Source organism: Podarcis melisellensis, assembly GCF_964234715.1.
Source record: "Podarcis melisellensis genome assembly, chromosome: 7".
NCBI lineage: Eukaryota > Metazoa > Chordata > Lepidosauria > Squamata > Lacertidae > Podarcis > Podarcis melisellensis.
Window position 1 is genome coordinate 18,953,510 of NC_138539.1, and position 22,357 is coordinate 18,975,866.

Here is a 22,357-nt window from a genome sequence, read left to right on the forward strand (position 1 = left end):
AGATTCAGGCTTCTACACAGGAGAGATGGAGTTCAAAATCTAAGCAGCTGACCCAACTGAACCAGGGGATTTTAGAGGTAAAGGTGGATCCTGGGTTAATTTAGAAACCAGAACAACATCAAGTGAATGCTCTCATTTTTTTTAATATAGACATATATTTTTTTTGCAATAGAAAACTCTACAGATGATAATTTATGTGTGGTCTGCTCCTCACAGCAGAAGACCAGAAAACTTATGAGAAAGTCAGAAAAGCTTTTGATAACAATTTCATAGGAAAAGAAAATGCTATAGATGAAAGAGCAATATTTAACAGAAGGTCCCAGGAGTAGCGGGAAACAGTGGGAACTTTTATCATTGCTGTATACACCCTGACCAAGCATAAATCATGAAACAATCAAAGAGACAGGATCGTTGTGATCATAATAGAGGCAAAATTGTCAGCTCAAGTTCAGTTGGATCCTGATCTCATATTGTTGCTGTTGTTTAGGCGTTTAGTTGTGTTCGACTCTTCTTGACCCCATGGACCAGAGCATGGCAGGCACTTCTGTCTTCCACTGCCTCCCGCAGTTTGGTCAAACTCATGCTGGTAGCTTCTAGAACACTATCCAACCATCTCGTCCTCTGTCGTCCCCTTCTCCTTGTGCCCTCCATCTTTCCCAACATCAGGGTCTTTTCCAGGGAGTCTTCTCTTCTCATGAGGTGGCCAAAGTATTGGAGCCTCAGCTTCATGATCTGTCCTTCCAGTGAGCACTCAGGGCTGATTTCCTTAAGAATGGATAAGTTTGATCTTCTTGCAGTCCATGGGACTCTCAAGAGTCTCCTCCAGCACCATAATTCAAAAGCATCAATTTTTCGGCGATCAGCCTCCTTCTCATATTAGCCACCCCAATAGCAAAAGTGGGACTGCATGAAGCCATAATGAAACAACATCACAGAAAACAAGCTCAGGGTTCCTGAAATAGAATCCAGAACGTTTACAAGTTCAAGCAAAATATCAGGATAGTATGAGATAAAGTTGATGCCATCAGCCACACCATTTGCCTTGACAGAACCACACTGAGGCCCAATCCCTTTCTTTGTAAGACAAAGTGGAACAGGAATTAGCCAGAATGGAAATTATGGGAGTCATCTATCCAGTGCATGAACCTATTGGATGTTGTGCATGAATGTCTGTTGATACATTCAGATATAGATCCTGGGAGGGTAAGATTTAAAGTTAAGAAAGAGAGGTGTGATGTGTTCTTTATGTGCTAAAGTGTGATTAGGAAGGAGAGGTGGAGTTCAATAAAAGAGGGGCACCTCAATTTCTACCTCAATATGGCTGCTGACTTTTGTTCTGTTTTTTCTTACAGCAGGGTCTGCAAACAATTTGCAGTTAAAAAGTATTGGCTCTACATAAAGTGCAAAGTTATTTATTCCATGTTAAAAAAAAAATGTGACAAAAGTGTCCCAGCATAGAGGTGGGTGGGTATGTAGAATATTTGGTGTGTTCCTCAGTAGACTGCAGTTTGAAATACTTGCTGACAGTTCAAATACATAACAAAGTAGTCCTTGAAGTGCCAGGGACTGTTTTGCCCTGTATCCTACTAGTGAGTAGGGCTGGGGAGCAAAAAATTCAATTCAATTTACCTGTTCGTACTTTGCAAAACATTACGCCATCCAAAACAGAGGGATCCGCCGGCATTTGCATTTTTCCAAATTTTGCAATGCCATTCTCCAATAATGTGTACATAATTGCACATACTAGGGTAAAGTGTGTATTCAAATGCATATATTGGTGAACGTAATCTGCAAAAAATGCCTCATAATAGGAAAATAGCTTTGCATATTAGGGAAAACTGCCAACAAACTTGTACGTTTGAATCAATTTGACTAAAATGCTGGTGCAGCTTCCTGAGAACTCTCAGGCTTATGTTGTAGCCATATACACTACTTGTATATAAGAATCAGACTCCTGGGATTATAGAGGCTGCTGTTACTACCAATAGGTGTACCTTCAGGGGTGAAGTTAAACGCTGGAGAGTAATAGTTTTATTATCACCTACTAGTAAGTATTCTTAGTAGCCATGTATTTGCATATAATGTCAATCGTGTATTAGGTACTGTACAAAACAGAGGAATAGTTTGAAGGACTTACTGATGCTAGAGGAAGTCAAGTACATACATCGACGCCATTGGAATAAAATGGGAATGGAGCAGAAAATAAAAGTGAATTATTGATTAATTGAGCCACAACAACAACTGGTGGCACTGCATTCCTAACATCTTTATTTATAGGAATGTTGTTTGGTTTTAACAAGTTGCTTTGCGTTTCCTTGCAAACATTCAGGGAATAATTAACATTAATTAGGCAGATGGCTGATAAGTTATTGGACAGGTTTTGCTTTTCAATGCAACCAGACAGCCTAGGTTGAACTAAATAGGAATTCTGGGCAGGTTTATGCCATTATGCCAACTAAAATAAATGAGGCAGTCTATTTTGCTAAGGAAATGCAATGAAAATAGTCACTAACAATTACAAATGAGTATATTTTTTTAAAAGAAAAGTTTTCCTGTCCTGAAAAAGAAACCCATAAAGATTTCATTACACAGAAGTATACTAGAGACAGAGACATTTTGTGGCCTGAAGCCTAGTAAGAGATGGTGCAACCTTATCACCCCAACACTAAGGTAAATGTTTCAGGTATAGAAAAATCTGTTGATTTTGTTTCTCCCCATTTCTCAAATTTCCAATCTTAAATTCAGTTTTCCACATTTTTGCAGCAATTTGTGGATTTTGTTCTAATCCAGCTAATGCTCTTTTAAGGACTAGGCATGATGGCCATGTTTTGTAGAAAGTGTATATTTATTACAATTTCTTAAGCATGCTCATCTTTCAAGATAGACAGATGCCACCAACTACAGTCACCTTTAATGTGAGCCTTTACCATTCTTCACAGTACAGTGGCAGAAGCTATATAGGGTTGCATGAAAGGAGGTTTTCCTCAGAGTAGACCTTATGAAATTAATGGGTGTAAATAAGCCATGTTCATTTATTTCAGTGTGGGCCTACTTTGAGTAGAAGTAACATTAGATACAGCCTACAGTATCTGTACTGGAAAGTCTATTTCTTGTATAAGTAAAGGAGTGAATAGTGGAGAAGAAAGAAAGAAAGAAAGAAAGAAAGAAAGAAAGAAAGAAAGAAAGAAAGGAAGGAAGGAAGGAAGGAAGGAAGGAAGGAAGGAAGGAAGGAAGGAAATTACAAATTGATTAACACTGTATTAATAGCTTGAATGAGCTCACCTTTGTTTGGACAACTGTGAGTAAATATTTGCCCTAGCACACAAACTTTAGTAGCTACAGAAGGTGAAAAACTTATGATGGAATTAGACATTCAAAGCAGAGCTGGAGACATTACGTCAAAGTAATGCAAAGTAAATCTATGGGGATGCTTTGTGGTATCAGTCCACTGACATAGACACACTGTTGCTAGGCACTTTGATATCAGCCAGAGTAATGCTGAGAAAATTAATTAGAGAAAATCATTACAGAAGACATAATGTCACTGATCTTCATTACCCATCTTCCAAAAAAAGGGACACACTTAATTTGACAAATTTTACCATTAATATGGAAACATAGGTGTATATTTGCATTATAAAGATGAATTCCAGCAGAAACTGTCAGCTTCCTGAAGAATAGTCATTACATACTGGAAGTCCAGGGCATTAGGGTGATTGCAATTACCTAAATTAAGCTGATTTGCAATGAAAAGACAACATGCTAGTTTCCCACCTTTTGCTCTATTCGCCCACTTTTCTTCACGTACTAATATCTGATCAAAATGTTTTCTGTATACATATTTATTTGTATTTGATTTGTTTGCTTCTTTCTTTTCTTAGATTCCTCCACCCACCCTTCATTGCAAGTTCTAACGAGAAAATATACAACAATTAATCAGTTACAACCACAAAACAAGTGTAAATTGAAAACAGTTCCATATATGAAACAAAAATTAGTCCTGGGGATGCCAGGGATACAGCCAGGGACTTTCTGCATGCAAAGCAAATCTTTTGCCACTGAGCTATGACCCTTCCCCATGGCTGTCATTTTTCTGAAGAACTGGTTGATGTTAATAACCCATCATCCAGCCTCTTTGTTGTTTAGTTGTTTAGCCATGTCCGACTCTTCGTGTCCCCATGGACCAGAGCACGCCAGGCACTCCTGTCTTCCACTGCCTCCTGCAGTTTGGTCAAACTCATGCTGGTAACTTTGAGAACACTATCCAACCATCTCATCCTCTGTCGTCCCCTTCTCCTTGTGCCCTCCATCTTTCCCAACATCAGGGTCTTTTCCAGGGAGTCTTCTCTTCTCATGAGGTGGCCAAAGTATTGGAGCCTCAGCTTCATGATCTGTCCTTCCAGTGAGCACTCAGGGCTGATTTCCTTAAGAATGGATAGGTTTGATCTTCTTGCAGTCCATGGGACTCTCAAGAGTCTCCTCCAGCACCATAATTCAAGCCATGAAGCACCCTTCATGGATCGCTGGGGCGAAGGGGTTTGAATAACTCAGAGAAGCTATGAGCTATGCCGTGCAGGGCCACCCAAGATGAACAGGTCATAGTGGAAAGTTTTGACCAAACGTGATCCACCTGGAGGAGGAACCGGCAAGCCACTTCAGTATCTCTGTCAAGAAAACTTTATGGACAAAGACAACATGCCAGCCTCTTTACTTAAGCTCAATCTAACCCACCCATCAATTCAACTTCACCCATACAAGTGGGTTGGAATTGATTTGATTTGAAGGATGAGGATGATGATTTTTCATGCTCCTTCTATACATAGCTCAGTTGGTTAGAACATAGTGCTGAGAATGCCAAGGTTGCAGGTTTGATCCCCATATAGGACAGCTGCTTATTCCTGCATTGCAGGGGGTTGGACGAGATGATCCTTAGGGTCCCTTCGAACTCTACAATTCTGCAACTCTATGATAAATATACTTGAGAGCAGAGTCATTATCCCACCTTTAACAAAGCAAATCCTTCAGAAGTGGCTTAGAAGTTTAAAGCACAACAATCAAATCACAATCTGGCAATAATGGCACATAACCCCACCAGGATCAGAATCAGGGCCATGACTTCTTGTGAAAGGTAGATCTTGACATTATTGAGAAAAAACAGATGCTGATTTCCTGACTGTTAATTATTAGTTTCCATATTTTATCCTTCTCCATACGGCTGGGGGTTTGAGTGTTACGCCTCGCCATCTGCTAAGTCACATGGGCTCATTTTCCTAAGTAAGACATTAAGCTTTAGTGTCAATAAGTTAAGTGGCATAAAGCAAAAACATTCCTCTAAGTAGCCAGAGGCCATATGTTTCCAGAGATCTGTAAGGCTGAAAAGATTCATAGCCTGCCTGATCCATAGGTTCATAAAGAAGCACAGGAATGTTTGCATACTTCCCTGCTTTCCCCACTCTGAACATGGACAACATTTGCAACATACATTTAAAGCACTCTTATAACACTGTAACAGTCATGATGTCTTCCCCCGAAGAATGCTGGGAACTGTAGTTTGTTAAGGGTGCTGAGTGTTGCTAGGAGACCTTTATTCAGGCATAGGCAAACTCGGCCCTCCAGATGTTTTGGGACTACAACTCCCATCATCCCTAAACAACAGGACCAGTGGTGAGGGATGATGGGAGTTGTAGTCCCCAAACATCTGGAGGGCCGAGTTTGCCTATGCCTGCCTTGAGAGAGTGGTTTAACAACCAATCCCTCTTCCAAGGAAACTCTGGGAACTCTGGGAACTGTAATTCTGTGAAGGGAATAGAGGTCTCCTATCAAACCTCAGTACCCTTCAAAATGACAGTTCCCAAGATTCTTTGGGAAGGGCATGATGATTAAAGTGATATAGTAGTGCTTTAAATGTGTGGTGTGGATGTAGCCATGGCTGCAGAGACAAAGGATGAAGGTTTGGATTGTGGCTTATTTTATTGGCAGTAGCATGGGCTCCATCAATGCACAACCTCATTTGGCATGTCCATCACCCATCAGAGAATGTGGAGCCTTTTGCTGCAACATTTAACAGGAGTGGTCCTAAATGCAAAGAAAAGAAAAGAAAAGAAAAGAAAAGAAAAGAAAAGAAAAGGACTTGTGGACTTGTATTTTCTGTCGTCACACTCAGGGTGAGACAATGCAGTGTTCCTGTGTTCCTGTACAGTGCTCCTGTAATTTTAAGGGTAAATAAAAAGAAAGTATTTTGGCAGACAACTGTTGATCAGAAACAAAGGAAAAAAATAAATGTAAAGGAGCCCCTGATCTCGTTTGAAAGTGACCGCCACAGGTAGGATTGAATGAATTTGACACCTACTGATTTTGGAGTGTTATTTATTGATATCATTATTTTCATAGCTGTCAACTTACAGATTTGAAAATAAGGGACCAGCAGCATTGAAAATAAGGGACCAGCAGCCAAACTAAGGGACCTGCAGCATCACCTGTTCCAGGCACTCCAGTCTTCCTGTCGTCCTGCAGTCTGGTCAAACTCATGCTGATAGCTTCGAGAACACTGCCCAACCAACTTTGTAACCAGAGGTTCAACTGAATAGAATCTGAATCACGTGCACCACAAGGCCTATGCAGCCTCAACTTAAGATGGCTCCCAAGCCTGGCTTTGCACTGCAAAGTTTGCAGCAGCACGTGCAACAAAATGGCACCCAGCATTCAAAAAACCCCTCAGCTTGCATTAACTAGCCACACACACACAGCCTCCCCCCTCCCACGAGATCTCCTTTCCTTTCCCCCCACCATGTGCCCCCGCTCCTGACAGATCTTTTCACCGGCAAGGGTGAGTGGGCTTTCGATGACGTATCCATCCGGTTCCGATCCGAGCACTCAGCACAGGTATGTTCAACTTCTGAGCCCCTCTGAGCCAAAGGCAGAAAGCCCAGCCAGCAGCCAAATGAAGCTTCAAGGAAAAGCACCGTCACCTCTCTGCTGGGAAGCGCTTAGCAAAGGCGAGTCCCCAGGGAACACCGCTGATTTGATCAGCACAAGGCATGCAAGCTCCACCCCCCAGTTGTTCTTAGACTTCTTATTGGGTGAGCAACACAGCCAAGCAACACAGTTGGAGCCTCCCTTCTCCCTGGCCGGCAGGAAAGAAGGGAGAGGAGGTGCTTCCTTTGAAATTTAAGGGACATCATTTAAGGGACATTTAAGGGACATCCATCAATAAGGGACAGCAGCGGGACATGGCGCTGGAATAAGGGACTGTCCCTTCAAATAAGGGACACTTGACAGCTATGTATTTTACAAGCAATCTAATGTGTTCTGCGGTGTGTGCATGTTTTCCTTAAAGCTGCCAGGTTGATTCAGGGGTACATATTTTCTGCAGCAGGTTATGAGGCTGAAGTGTATATATAAGTGCATGATAACGGTAATACTATCCATATTTATATTTTTAACATCCTTCCTCAGAGAGACTTAGGGTGACTTAACACATTTTGCCATCACAATCAGCCCCGCAACAGAGGTTGCACTGGAAGTGCATGGGGATTGGACACATGACTCTCCAGTCGTAGTCTGACACTCTTAAGGTAGGAGTTGTGAAGATGGTGCCCATTGGTGCTACAACACAATCAAAGTCTTCCCCTGACACCTACGAAGCCTCTAAACCAGGCTTCCTCAACCTCGGCCCTCCAGAAGTTTTTGGCCTACAACTCCCATGATCCCTAGCTAGCAGGACCAGTGGTCAGGGATGATGGGAATTGTAGTCTCAAAGCATCTGGAGGGCCAAGGTTGAGGAAGCCTGCTCTAAACCTCACCCTACTCACTGCCCTTGTGGTCAGAAGGAGGTTACATTTTTTTCTCCCCTGAAAAGTACATAAAACTGAAAGAGGAAGTTGGAAGACTAATACTCTCCCCACTTCCTGTTTCAGCTATGTGTGTTTTCAAGGCTCCACTAGGTTCTACTGGATTTGACTTTCACCAGATCCCTTGAAAGTGTGCACACTTTTTCTTTCCTTTCAGTGGAATGGGTGGCTGATCTGGGAGAGGTGAGAAAGAAATTATTAGAAGATGGGGTGTCCAGAACATTCACTAAAAACCCCAAATTTGGTAATGGGCCTAAAATGTTTGGTAATCCTTCTATGCACTACACCATTCTGATCCTCAAACATTTTTTCTTTAAGTTGAAATATTAATGAATAATGTTTGTTTTGTTTACTCGGCACCTTTGTCAACAGAAATGATGAAATATTGGCAGTTGCAATGTAGTCTGATGGATTGGTCAGGATGGAAGCTGACAGATGCAAAGGGTAGAAAACATCAGGTACATGAAGTATTTTATTGCCAAGCTGATTCCTCATGCAATTGGAATGTGAGATTTCTTTTCTCTGGGTGGGGAGGGGATATAAACTATGAAAGCAACATTTTACTATGATTTAATCTCTTCTGCAGAAGTGGATAGATTTGTTTCATAACTGCAAGTGTAAGAAAGAATAACAACGTGCTATTCACAATAAGGCATTTCAAATTTTTTTGCATATTCCACTCCCCAGTGTGAGAATCCTTCGGAGGAGAAGAGCTTTTTCTCTGTATGTAAGAAATGGGGACGTGGGGTCTGTATTGCCCAAGGTATAAATGAAGGGAAAATATGGTTTGTTTGTTTTCTGGCTTTCCACCTGCTGTTGGATGTGTACATGGGTATTGTTGACATGTTGAATGCCTGTGCATACTGAATGCTTGAGTGCCTTATTGAACTGGGTGCAGGCACTAGGGTTGCCATATTTCAATCAGTTGTTAAAAGCCTTTTTTGGGGAAACTTAACCCCCCCAAAAAAATGTGATTTAAAGCGTTTTGAGCTGTTTCTGCTGCTTTTCCCATCGTGTTGCCATACACCCGGGTTTTCCCTGACATTTTGCCAATTCAGTACCTAAAAACCAGGAGATGTCAGGAATTTTCCTGATGTACGGCAAGCCTAGCGTGGCCTAGCATGGACTGGAGTGTGTGATTGTTGAGTGGTAGCCTCTAACAGTGTGGTTTCTGGATTCTTCATTTGTATTATTACACATCCAGATGCATTTTTGTTTGTGATATTTATGAGAGAGATATTGAAACTATGTTGTACTCTGATGCTGTATTTCGATGTATTTGCTGTTTTTATATTATCCACTTTTGTTTGTTTTTTGGTGTAGATAGATTTATTTATGTTATTTATAATGTGGAATGTCATTATTTGTAGCAGTTGTAGTTGTATACAATGTGGAATTGGCATACTTATGTAATATGCATTGATTATTGTTGAGATGTAAATTGCACAGAGATTCATTGGAATGTACAGTGGTACACAAGATAATAATAATAATAACAACAACAATAACAATAATAATAATGTGTGGTGAGGAGTAGGATTGCAGACAACCATCACCCCCACCAACATGTGTTTGAAAGTCCAAAGATGCACTGAGATTAACAGATGCCCTGAGATTAACAGAAATAAGTTAGTTGGGTCAATTAAGTCCAATGGATCTAACATTGCCCAATGTTTCTTGCTCGCCCCTGCAAAAAGGCCGATCAGATAAAAAATATAGAACTGTTGGCTGCACCTAGGTTTTCCAGAAGTGGCATTAGTTTCCATCTTAGCTTGGCTGAGAAAGCAGCAACATCATCTTTCCAGTTGAGCCCTCTCCATATTGGTTCATCTCTTTGTCATCTTCACACAATATTATGGATGTAATGAGTGAGTTTGCAATGTGGCAAAGAGTTAATTTAACATCATTACTTTCAGCGAGCCTGACACAACTGTGCTTATAAAACTGCAGTACTTTCCAACTGTTTTTGAATTAAGTTCAAGGCTTTGATTGAATCAACTCTTTTCCACTGAGGTAATGAAGCAGTGATGAGTAAAGGGGGAATTAAAGCTAAAGAACAGAAAAGCTCATACCTGATGTGACTACTTTAATGCTTTTGGATGGACAAACTTAGGTCCAGAACCCCATTGCCTCACCTTATGACATTTTCTGAGTCTTGCGCTCCTCTCTGTTTTCCCCCCTTTCTTTAAAACCATATCATTGAGCATTATACCCACAATCCGATGTCTTGCAGGTGGCTTGATCTGAAACTCCCATCAATCCCAACAAGCATAATCAATAGCCAGTATCATTGAAGTCTAACAGCACCAGGTCACAGAAGTTTGCTTGGGATTTGGATTTGTTCAGAACATAACAAGAGCCTACTGGATCAGGCCAATGATCAAGTAGCTCAAAATCATGTTCTCACATTGTTACATGTGTGTGTGTGTGTGTGTGTGTGTGTGTGTGTCTAAAGGGACCCTGACCATTAGGTCCAGTCGTGACTGACTCTGGGGTTGCGACGTTCATCTCGCTTTATTGGCCAAGCCGGCGTACAGGTTCCAGGTCATGTGGCCAGCATGACTAAGCCGCTTCTGGTGAACCAGAGCAGTGCACGGAAACGCCATTTACCTTCCCGCTGGAGTGGTACCTATTTATCTACTTGCACTTTGACGTGCTTTCGAACTGCTAGCTTGGCAGGAGCTGGGACCGAGAAACGGGAGCTCACCCCGTCACGGGGATTCGAACGGCCTGCCATCTGATTGGCAAGTCCTAGGCTCTGTGGTTTAACCCACAGCTCCACCCGCATCCCATATATATATAGGGATATGTGTGTGTGTGTGTGTGTGTGTGTGTGTGTATGTATGTATAGATAGATAGATGATAGATAGATGATAGATAGATAGATGATAGATAGATGATAGATAGATAGATAGATAGATAGATAGATAGATAGATAGATAGATAGATGATAGATAGATAGATGATAGATGATAGATAGATAGATAGATAGATAGATAGATAGATAGATAGATAGATAGATAGATGATAGATTAGATAGATGATAGATAGATAGATAGATAGATAGATAGATAGATAGATAGATAGATAGATAGATAGATGATAGATACACACACACACACACACACACACACACACACGATTTTCCCAACTGGTTAAAATCCTGTATTAAAATGAAATGTTTGCTAACATCAGTCTTTTGTTTCTACATTCTGTGAAACAAGCTCAAACTTTTGGAAAGAATCAATGCTTAAAAGCAATTCTAAACTCTCGACAGATGAATTCAACAGCTAGCAATGCCTGATAGCAGACCCAGTGTGATTGAAAATGTGCTGTAGCAACATATTCAGCTCTCTGATGCTTTTGTTTTGATCTATTGGGGGGGAGCATAAAGATGAACTTTCCCCCTATGTCTACACTTTCTTTATCACTGCCTTCAGCGGTATCATTTTGTAGCTCCTCTCACTACCTTAAGGGTCTTAGATTATCCATCAGTTGGTGATCTGTTCTGAAGGGCTATGAAAACATGATGAAATGATGCATGCCATCTTTCTAACACACCTCAGGAAAATATTCACGGGGAGATATATCAAAGTGGAACATGCTACTTAGAAATAATGAGATACATATCTGTAAGAGTTTAGAAGGGGGAAATCCATCTAAAATATGCTGCCCTTGATATTCCATCAGTTGTGATTTCAGGGCAGCCTTTGAAGGTCGTTCATTCTTTACTACTCATTACTGGGATCACTATCTTATCGCTGCTTCTGGCTATTGCCACCTCTAGAGACAACAGCTCAGAAATTTCTAATGAAGTGATTTGGTCTGAGAAGAACTACTACTTCATACAGTTGGGAGGTGCCTTCATTGCATCTGCAAAACCTCAGCATTCAGAGAAATCAATGACCACACACACGCACACACAAATCCCTTTTTTCCAAGGTTGAGATTGGTGGTTTCCTTATGGTCTCCTAGTTCATTTGTGGATTATTTGAGATTCAAAAAGTTGATTAGCCTGCATGTCTTAGATTGTTTTTATAACTAAGGCAGGCATTAAGAAGTGTAATTTGGATTGGGACCATGGTAGTGGTGAAGTGGGCTTGTTAGACGTTTTCTGTGCTATTTCCCATGTTGAAATCCTTCCCAAAGGGGCTATTTCCTATGCATGGCAAAACAAAACATACAGGAACCCTTCATTCACCCACTAATGCTCGTGCTTATTTTACAATAGACCACAGCCATCATTTTTCCCATTTATTTTCTATATCAGACATGCAAGTTTTTTTTTTTCCAGTTTCCCCAAAGTGAGAGCATTTGCATTATACAAGAATGTGACAATCCAGTGCAATTTCCCACAATGTATGACATACTTCTCGTCTCTCACAGCATTAAATGGATATGCTAAGTCTGGAAAAGAAGAGACTGAGAGGAGATATGATAGCCATCTTCAAATATCTAAAGGGCTTTCACATGGAAGATGGAGCAAGCTTGTTTTCTCCTGCTCAGGAGAGTAGGACACAAACCAATGGTTCCAAGTTCCAAGAAAGGAGATCTGACTAAACATCAGGAAGAGCTTTCTAGTGGTAAGAGCTGTTCTACAGTGGAATGGACTCCCTCAGAAGGTGGTGGACTCTCCTTCCTAGAAGTTTTTAAGCAGAGGTTGGATAGACATCTGACATGTATGCTTTAGTTGAGATTCCTGCACTGCAGGGGGTTGGACTAGATGACCATAAGGATCTTTTCAAAATCTACAGTTCTGTGATTCTATGATCCTTTCCCTCCTTTCCTATGATGGTCAATATACCCCAAGTAAAGCTTGCTTAGCAAATGAGAAGCCATTAATTCAAACAAGCATTCACCATTTACTCAATGTCAGACATTTGGGAAAAGATTCTTCTTATTTGATAGATAATTTCAGTTCTTTTCAGTTCCTATCCTAGGGTAATTCGGTTCATTAACTTCAATAGGTCTACTTTGAGTAAAACTACCTCCCATTTTTTGTTACCAAATGTCAGCACATTAAAGTTCAAGCATTTCCTTTGCTGTTCTTGCTTTTACATTGAGTTATTTGGCTGGAATATATAAACTTTTAGCCAACATAGTTGATGAGAATTTAATGCCACTTGCCCACGTTCCCATCATTAGATGAGAAGAGAATTTTTATAGTCTCTTCCATTTCAGATATCTCCCCAAGCCATCAATTAGATATTGAAACTGAAGCTACTGTATTACAATAGGCAGCAACTGTTGGATCAGTCACACTTATGCTTCAGTTTCATAAATATCTGAAAAACATGCCTCCTTCCCTAAAGATCCACTTAGGTATTAAGATTCATAGAGTGGGCTCTCTTGTTAGTTTTACTATTTACAAAAGTTCAGGGGACAATAGCTCAGGAGAGGTCATTTTCCGTGACAGCCCCTAAACTATGGAATCCCCTTCCCCCATAGAAGTCTAGAATCTTCATTGTATGGCTTTTGTCATATGCCAATGCTCTTCTTTTGATTGCAATTTCAACCTTGTATTTTTATATTGTTGTAACCCACCCTGAGACCTTATTGCAAAGGGTGGATAAGAAATCCAATAAATCATATTTTTTTAGAAAGCTTAGGCTTAAAAGTCTGGAGGTTTAGCCTGATTTCTTCAGTCTATTCAGCTTTGTTCAAAATAGAAAATCTCACATTGTCTGAAAAATATGGACAGGCCACACACCACCTGATAATTTCTCCAAATGGTTTTATAATCTTTTTTTAAGAAAAGTTCATGCACACAATTGGAATTTCTCCCCACTGCCCACAGGTAAGACAGAAAGGGAGAAACCATACACAACATTTCACTTTTATGGGGAATCTGAGTAAAAGCTGGAATGAATCTGAACCTTGAAAAACACATAGAACTGAAAGAGGAAGTGGGAAAGAGCTCCACCCTTGCAACTTCCTCTTTGAGTGCTGTGTGTAGTTTGCCCAGGAGAAAAAGGTAACCATTCTCACCACCTCATGACCAAGAAGATAGAACCAGGGGCAGACCAGCTGCCTCATCCAAGGTCCTGGCAGTGTGGAATTGAGAGTGAAATAGTGCCTCTAGATCTCAGTGTCTTTTCAGTAAACATTTTTTCTCCTATTTGCAACAATGGAGGACAATCCATTTCCCCAGCTCCAGGACTGACCTAGATTTCTCCCATCTGCGCTGAGTGAATGGGATCATTCAGATCTATGACTTACCCCAAATCCACCTCCAGTATAGGGATTGTTGAATCTGTTGATTTATGTTTTTCTCCGTTTCACATTTTTTCAATCTTAAATTCAATTCTCTACATTTCCACATCTGTTTGTGGATGTGTAGCACCCTGCTTGTGGTTAACGCTTAGCTGGAATGAAATATTCAACGCAGCAATAGAGAAATTAAAATAATAATTTATTTGTCAGACAAATAAATGAGAGGCACAGTGGTATATGGTTACCAAGCTCTGGCCTGGGCTCCTGCCATTATGGCCAGCACTTATATTCCCTCAGCCCAGCCTCCTTGCTCCTCCTTTGGCTGCCTCTGTCCAATCAGCCTGGTTGAAATTCCCATTGGCTGTTTGCTAGAACCAATCACAAAAGATACACCCATTTCATATTACCTTTTATGGGAGACAAAAGCTATATATTCTTCTATCTATAAATGACAAAAAAGTAGTCATTTATCTTACATTTATCTCAACAAGGAACCTTAATTACCAGCTCACCTCTTGCCCTCCTTGCCCTATTGCCCTCCAAAACAGATCGTTAATAGTTTTAAATTTTTATCTTAAACAGATGTCAAGGATCTTGAGTTTATCATTGAAAGATCTCCTTCTTTTGGAGGTCTTTAAACAAAAGGCCTGACAACCATATATCAGGAGTGCTCGATGGCATCTCCTGTCTGGCAGGGGGCTGGGCTCATTTGCCCCTCTGGTCTCCTACAGCCATGATTCTATGAAATAAGAATTTAACATTTCTTTCTTTCTAGATCCTTTGCATAATTACATTTAAGCTAATATATTTCATACATTATCATAGGTAGCCTTTTAAAAGAATAAACCTTCTCAAAGTAAAAAGGAACAGTTTACAGCCTCAAAATAAAATAGGAAAAAAGCCTCTTCTTCTGTTTACACCCCATTCTCCAGCCAGTTGCTTTCTTTTCCATTTGCTCTTGGCCTTTTTAACCTTAGGAAGAAGATATGGCTCATTTTACTATTTGTCAAAGCTTAATTTGTAGGGTCAGTGTAACCTTGCTCTTAGCCTGTAATTCCCTTTTTACGACTTTGAGAATTGTTTTCTGCTATAAATCAAGGGGCCCCTTGTCCAGGAGAATAAACCTCTTGCCAAGGTTCTTAGGCAGCTGGTCTTCTGCCTGGCATGAAACATTTGAAAATCTTTAAGCTCAATTTAAAATACAGATCCTGATTAATATATAAGCCTTGATAAAAATGCAGGCTATGATTAGATGCCTCAGATGTACATGTACATTCCTCATTAAATGTTTTCAGGAAATTTATCCTAAAATACAGTTTTGCATGCAATTTTGTCTAATACAAACATTTTCATTAATATATGCATTTTTATGTACTTATAACATTGAAATTCTACCTTTTCTCCAAAGAGCTCAAGTTGTTTCCCCCTTCCCTTTCTATCCTAACAAAAACCCTGCGAGGTGAATCCTGGGAATTCTTTACTACAAAACATTTCAGGGATTTTGAAGGAAGACTCAACTGTTTTGATAAAGTTACTTTCTTTTGAAATCATTTCAAACATTTTTTAAAAAGTTCTTAAAATGAAAAAAGCAATTAAAAGCATAGAGAAATGTTAACAAATACATAACCTACAATAAACACATCAAAAAAGAGAATATTTAAATGGAGTACTAATTAATTATATGGATCATTGATTTTAATCATTCATGGAGATTAACATAAATGCAATTCAATCCAACCCATGTTTGGGGGTTTTAAATTACAAAACCCATAGGCCAAACCCCATAAGAGAAAGTAAAAATGAAAACCAGCTCACAGAGTAAAAAGTGGGGGGCAGGGAAGGGAAAAGTTAAGACTGGAAAAAAATGTTTGTTTTTAAATCTAACACAAGGGCACTATCATTCTTACAAGATAACCATATTAGCTATCTTCTCCCTCAGAACAATCATTTCAGCTGTTCATTTTTCCTACATTAAATTGATTTTAACGCAAGGCACTTTGGGTCGGATGTGAGAAAAGTATCTCACAACAGTAATATAGTTGCTGCGCCCCTCAACCATCCCTTGATAGCTGGAATTGGAAGGAAGTGATCTGTACATCTTTAGTGTGAATGACTTTCAGGAGGGATGAACAGTCTGTTGCACAAAGGATGCATGGCTCTTGGCCTCTATGTGGGTGAAGGAATCCCTGTGGGAGAAAGTAAGAGAAGAGGGAAATGGGAAGAAGGTTGAAGTGTATAGAGTGATGGAAGGAAGTGAGTGAGCCCTCTGTAAGTTATCAGTTATCAGGTACAAGAAAAATAAGAAAATGGGTGTCAGAAAGACTGTGAGAGAATGAGAAAGCCCCAATACTGGTTTGGAATCTGGTTCTATCCACCACTGTCTCTGGCCTTGGTCTGCCACCAGCATGTGACCCTGAAAATATTATCCCAAATATTATCCCAACAATAACAAATGTTTCCCATCCCTGTATTCACACTACGTTTATTTTACTTATACAGTGATACCTCGGGTTAAGTACTTAATTCGTTCCGGAGGTCCGTTCTTAACCTGAAACTTTTCTTAACCTGAAGCACCACTTTAGCTAATGGGGCCTCCCACTGCTACCGCACTGCCGGAGCATGGTTTCTGGTCTTATCCTGAAGCAAAGTTCTTAACCTGAGGTACTATTTCTGGGTTAGTGGAGTCAGTAACCTGAAGTGTATGTAACCTGAAGCGTATGTAACCCGAGGCACCACTGTATAGGTATTAACAGTGGATCATGAGGCAGTTTACTGCAGACACAGAGTCAATACAGATGATGGGTTCTCAGCTGTTTTCATGCCCACCCTGAGCTCTCCTGGTCCCGTGAAGCTGCTGTTTTAATTCCCTACAATGATGTGGTTTCCACCCAGGTTTGCAGGCAGGAATCACCCCAAGATATTGGGGGAGATTAAAACGGTGGCTTCAAGCTGCTTTGAGCTTATCAAAGTGCTTCTGCTGCCTTCTCCTGCCACTGCCCAGTAAGCCTACCATTGCAGAACGTAGCACAGTGGAATACCCTCAAATGAAGTCCTGATTTGGATCCACATTACCAAGGCTAATCCATGGCTAGCAGTGCCCAATATGAGTGTGGGCCATGAAGCCAGAGACCTCTGTTGGGTGGTCATCCACTCAGCATCCATAGTTCTGAGGCAGCAGCTACACATCTCCTTTGTCATTTCCCACCACTTTCTAGTCCAGCCTTTCTCAACCTGTTGGTCCCCAGATGTTGTTGAACTACAACTCCCATCATCCCTAGCTAGCAAGGCCAGAGCTCAGGGATGATGGGAGTTGTAGTCCAACAACATCTGGAGACCCACAGGTTGAGAACCACTGTTCTAGTGAATGTGATGTGTTTCCCCACTGTCCACCACAACATGCAAGGGCACTCTGTAGCAGATGTTGGTAGGCTTTCAGCGAGCCAACTCAAAAGTAGGGATTTGATTCATTTTGCACTTAAAGGCAAACTTACCAAACACACAGTTTCCAAAAGAAGACACAAACTGAAGCAGAACCATGCTTCAAATTTCATACTTCTCTGAATTTTGCAATACAGTTCACTAGCTAAGTAATGTGTGCACAAATGCATATACATGTAAAGTTGGCAACATCTGAACACATGTAAAGTGTGCATTTAAATGCATATTTTAGTGGGAGAAATAACTTTGCAATATATATGCATATTTTAGTGGGGGAAATAACTTTGCAATGTATATTGAGCAAAACTGCATACAAAAAATATATTAAAAAGACTGGGGGGAAATTGATAAAACCCCAAATTGGTATATTCATTAATCCCTACTCACAAGTCACTGCTGAACAAAAATCTGCCTGTACTAAAAAGTTAAACTCAGAAGCTTGTAATGATGAACAGAGGAGCCTGGCACAACTAAACTGCAGAACAGCCTCAGACTGGACTGCCAATATTAACGAGATACATGTTTCAATTAACCTTCCCTACTCTTGAATGTGATATTTGGCCCCATACAACTGGCGGCATTCTTGGATTTTCTGTAATATTTATGTTGCAATGTGGAATAGCTTCGGGACTAATGTTTAAGCCTAGATTTCTTAGCAAGAGCCCAATCAATTATTTAAACGTAATAACACAGTCAGAATTCATTAGAGTATTGTGCAATCATTTGCATTGTCATACACACTTCCTGACTGGTCAATTCCACCGAGCTGGTGAACTGATGATGAGGTTAATGAAGTTATCACACTATAATCAAAAACTTTTAAAAATGCTAATAAAGAAATTCCACTAGGAAATTATTCTGAGGGTTAAATAACCGGATCTAGAATGAGAGCTGGTTAAGCTCTTTGCCTGTGGGAGGTGAAAATGTTCAATGTTTTATAAGGCTTAGGTTCAAAGGAAAGCAGAAGGCAAGCAAAGTAGCCTAAATTTTTAGCTCTTCCCCATCTTCCCCACTGACTGCACAGAATGCTGAAGATGCAAAATATGAATTTGCTCCAAAGGCATTATGAGATTCATTTAGCATGCCATACTTTGCATGGAACCCACCTCCAATTAGCAGAAAATCCACATGTTCTCCATCACATCCCTTTGCTAAGGTCATGTCAAGACAGTTACTACAGTTTAATAAAGCCTTAATGTTTGTAATACCTTCATGAGGTTTAATAAATAATTGAGCTGCACGTTAAACTCAACATATGGGCATCTTCATTTATAAGTGACAGTTACATTGAGAGTTGCCCTATCCCTTCCCCAAATCAGTGTTGTAATGTTTAACTCCAATATTAGAGACATGTCTCTGGAGACCAGACGCTCAGGAACCAAAGTGTAGGCGTGTTTTGTTCTTATGTCCTGCTGGTGGTTTTTCCACAGGCATCTGGTTGGTCACTGTTTTTGTTGTTTAGTTGTTTAGTCATGTCTGACTCTTCGTGACCCCATGGACCAGAGCACACCAGGCACTCCTGTTTTCCACTGCCTCCCGCAGTTTGGTCAAACTCATGCTGGTAGCTTCAAGAACACTGTCCAACCATCTCGTCCTCTGTCATCCCCTTCTCCTTGTGCCCTCCATCTTTCCCAACATCAGGGTCTTTTCCAGGGAGTCTTCTCTTCTCATGAGGTGGCCAATGTATTGGAGCCTCAGCTTCAAGATCTGTCCTTCCAGTGAGCATTCAGGACTGATTTCCTTAAGAATGGAGAAGTTTGATCATCTTGCAGTCCATAGGACTCTCAAGAGTCTCCTCCAGCACCATTATTCAAAAGCATCAATTCTTGGGCGATCAGCCTTCTTTATGGTCCAGCTCTCACTTCCATACATCACTACTGGGAAAACCATAGCTTTAACTATACGGATTTTTGTTGGCAAGGTGATGTCTCTGCTTTTTAAGATGCTGTCTAGGTTTGTCATTGCTTTTCTCCCAAGAAGCAGGCATCTTTTAATTTCGTGACTGCTGTCACCATCTGCAGTGATCATTGAGCCCAAGAAAGTAAAATCTCTCACTGCCTCCATTTCTTCCCCTTCTATTTGCCAGGAGGTGATGGGCCCAGGGGCCATGATCTTAGTTATTTGATGTTGAGCTTCAGACCATAATTTGTGCTCACTGTAGGAAATAGGAAACAGGACTATCTGGTCCTTCCAGCAGGATTCTTCTTATAGTTTGACTTTTTCATGAGACTTATAGGGGATTGGAGGGAGGCAGGAATATAGTCTAGTTTTTAATTGTTCAATTTGTACGTTAGAGGAAAGAAAAAATTTCCGAAGGAGATATTCCTGAATAACCCATACATTGTTGGTGATAGAAAAGTACTAAATGATAAGTTTATTCAGAATGGAAATCTATATTTGTAAAGAAAAGTTTAGTGGTGACAACTCAGCTACAGAAAGACAAAAAACCAAGTGGGTAAGCCACAGTAGCACAGTATGTGGACCTACTATTGAGACTGTTCCAGAGGCTGTAAATAGGTTACATGGGGCAAACTACTCCCCACATGCTGGCAGGATCTGCACTAGCTGTCAATCTGCTGCAATGCCAAGCTCAATTTTTAGTACAAACTTATAAAACCCTATACAGCTCAGGACCAGGTTACGTAAGAGATCACTTTATTCCTTATATATTAAGTAGGTTACTACGTTCTTCAGGAGAGCTTCTCTTTTAAGTCCTTAAAACACTGGAAACATCTCTTCGAAGTCCCTAAAATATCACAGTAGTTTGGAGCAGGGTTTTCAGTGTCACTGCCCTTGTTTTGTGGAATAGCATCCCTATTGGGATACAACAGGCACTCATATCAGTACTTTCCAGGAACAACTGAAAACATTTTCATTTCAACAAGCTTTCCCAACTGGGTGAAAAGGTCTTTGTCTTAGCTGTTCATCTTGCCTTGCTTTCAAACCTATATTTAGCTGTCTTTTTCGACTGTTGTAAAAACTATTTGTAGCTGTTTTTAATGGTGTGTTGGAAAAATCACTTTGAGATGCATGTGAACGGTGATTCATTAACGGAATACGACTGGTAATGAGAATGATAGCAAATGAAGTGGTAAAATGAACTGTGCCACTTCAGACTGCAGGTGGGTATAACTTTTTTAGTGCTCCTTTATGTGAGGTGGGGGATCCTTTCAGGTAGAAAATTAGAAGGAGAGGAATGGACGCAGGTGGCGCTGTGGGTTAAACCACAGAGCCTCTTGGGCTTGCTGATCAGAAGGTCGGCGGTTCGAATCCCCGTGACGGGGTGAGCTCCTGTTACTCGGTCCCAGCTCCTGCCAACCTAGCAGTTCGAAAGCATGACAGTGCAAGTAGATAAATAGGTACCACTGCGGCAGGAAGGTAAATTACATTTCCATGTGCTCTGGTTTCCGTCATGGTGTCCCGTTGTGCCAGAAGCGGTTTAGGCATGCTGGCCACATGACCCAGAAAGCTGTCTGTGGACAAATGCCGGCTCCCTTGGCCTGAAAGCGAGATGAGCGCCGCAACCCCATAGTCACCTTTGACTGGACATAACTGACCAAAGGTCCTTTATCTTTTTTACCTTTTTTATGATATTTGTTAATACTTGGAACTTATGGGGAGGGACCGCTAGGGGCGCATTGGAAGATGGCCGACAATAGCATCTCTCCGGCTCACACGAGGTAATTAAGAGGCTGATATGGGAGTATGCAGCCTCCCTTGTTGCCCCAAGGAAGTGGGGAACACTGCCTTGCCTGCTGTGGCCATAAATTACCCCCGGATTCGAAAGAAGGGGGTGAGGGCACTAGGCACAAAGCCCTTGTGTGGGTCTGGCTCTCCCGGATGCTGTCTCTGATCAGGCACTGGCTGCAGTAGCTCGAAATAAACAATTAGAAAGAAGCAAATGCACATACTTCAAGTGAAGATCAGGAGTAAAGACTGCTAATTAAAGGGATCTCTGTGAAGTGGAAGCGATGGGCTGGATTTAACATTAAATTAAGAAGAAAATTCATCAAAGGATCGGTATGTAGCGGAACTGAAAAGGGGGGGGGACTTCTTCTTTTTTGTCATATGTGAGTACCTAACAACCCCCCCCCCAAGAAAGAATCATTGCAATTACTGATCACAAGCAGGAGGATTGAAGAACTGTGTGGAAATAAATTACTAATCAAAGACATGGCTGGTGGGAAGATTGGGAAGGAATGAAAGTCCTTTGTGACGCAGCAATAAAAAGAGATTTATTACGGCAGGCCTGCCTACAGGAGGACGAGGGGGAGGAGGACCATGGCTTGTTACTATATTGGAATGTGAGTTTGACCTGGTAGGGCCCCCTGAGAAAATTGATGAGAGACTGGCAGGCCTGTGGAAATCAACGGAAAGACTGTGGGAATGTTTTGTACGGAGGTGTGGTAATGGCGTCTGTTTGTTTTGATATGGTTCTTGGAGGAGTGTAAAATCCACACAGGATATAACAATGTTTGTTTTCAACCAGCTTGTGGGATCACAAAGAAAGGAATATATGATAACAACAAGAAGATGAGGAAAACAACAAAGAGAAGGTACATCAAAGCAGCAGCAAGAGAGATGTTTGGATCCCTTTCGGAGCATGAAGTATGGGTACCCCCAACAAAAAATTAAAAATTTGGCTGTGTAATTTGGAACTAATGTGATTTGGAATTAATGTGATTTGATTGGTCTGTTAATAAAAATTATTTTAAAAAAATAATACTTGGAACTTATGAACATTTCCCCTGCCTTCCATCCTCAGTTAGGAAGGGGAAAAAGCAATGTTCGAAGTTGCAATATATATAGCTTGCCTTTTTTGTTCTTGTTTCCAGAATGGAAACAACTCCTTATTC